This window comes from Schistocerca cancellata, chromosome 2 (genome assembly GCF_023864275.1).
Source record: "Schistocerca cancellata isolate TAMUIC-IGC-003103 chromosome 2, iqSchCanc2.1, whole genome shotgun sequence".
Lineage (NCBI taxonomy): Eukaryota > Metazoa > Arthropoda > Insecta > Orthoptera > Acrididae > Schistocerca > Schistocerca cancellata.
This window is the reverse complement of record NC_064627.1, coordinates 731,565,054-731,566,443: the sequence shown is the minus strand read 5'-3', so window position 1 is coordinate 731,566,443 and position 1,390 is coordinate 731,565,054.

Below are 1,390 nucleotides of genomic sequence, written 5' to 3'. Positions count from 1 at the left end.
CGAATGCTCCATTCATTCAAAAGACATCCCTCATGCTGGGACATAGGAGCTTCTACATAGTAGTGAAAACGTTTACCATTTCAGGGACGTTTGTTGAAAGCATGACGTCGCGGTTTCCAGGAAAGGTAACATGGATGGCGTGCCTCTTTAGGACCACTAGGAAAAATGCATTCGCTGTTATTCCGGGCTATTTTCGCGAACAGGTCCTGTTAGGACAAGTATTTAGATGCAGACAGGCTGGGACATCACGAAAGCTCCTGTAACAACAAAAGCGACTGTTAACACTATTTCTGCAACACTTTACAATTTGAGAGAGAGAGATTTGACTCGTATTTACATAGACATGTGACGTCGGTAAAACTCTGACAACCTTTTTGGTGTGCCAGCTTGAGTGAACTGCTATCCAAACATCTCGCTCAGCCCTGTACCTGAGGTAAACACATGTACAGCCAGACACATCTCGTATGTGGGACAGCCTGTCCAGTTATAACTGCTGGGGAGAATGCATCCAACATCAGTCCGCTTTGGAACTCTGATACCATGTGGTCGAATTTCTTAACGATAATCCGAAAGCGTTTATACATGCATTGAATATTTCTGCACTGTATTTTTTCGGCTCTTCAAGCATTGTGAGGGTGTTTGTGTAGTGTAACACACACATTGTTTCGCCAATTTTACGTGTAGTGAACATGAGTGTGCATCATTGCGCTGTATTATTTTGGTAATTTACGAGTATTTTGCAGATCTGTTGGGTATGCAATCCATTATTTCAGTATTTTACAATTAGTGAGAGTGTATGCAGAGTGTAATACATTCATTTATTTTGAAAATATATGAGTATTTTTTGTGTCTGTGCATCAATGTACTGCATTAGTTCGGTAATTTACAATTAGTTTGCAGGTCTGCAGGTTATTTACTATGACCCCAAGCACGCCAGGGTAAGTGCTTTGTATCAGAGTAATAAATAAACTATGTGAAATACATCACAAATTAATTGTTCCAACTTCCCACTGAAAATAAATAAAGAACAGTCCCTCCTCTCCAGCAGCGGGACACACACTGAGTCCTTTTCCCACCATTTTTCTGCAGACTGCCATGGGATGACAGCACCCTCTGGTGGCAGTACTGTCTACTAGGTCAGTTGGCCTCCAGACCTCATGGTGAACACAGTGGATGGAGCTTCTCCCAATAACAATCCAAATTGTTTAAATAAACACTGCATGCAAAATAAAGACTTACATCCATCATATCCAGCAGCTCAGCACAGAGTGAGTCGTTTTTGCATCAATTCCAAGGAAAAGGGGTTGTCAGATGACATAGGTTATTGAAGGTAGCGCAAGTAACTTTTTTTCCCACCAAAATTTGAACTTTTCATCACGTTGTCATTCAG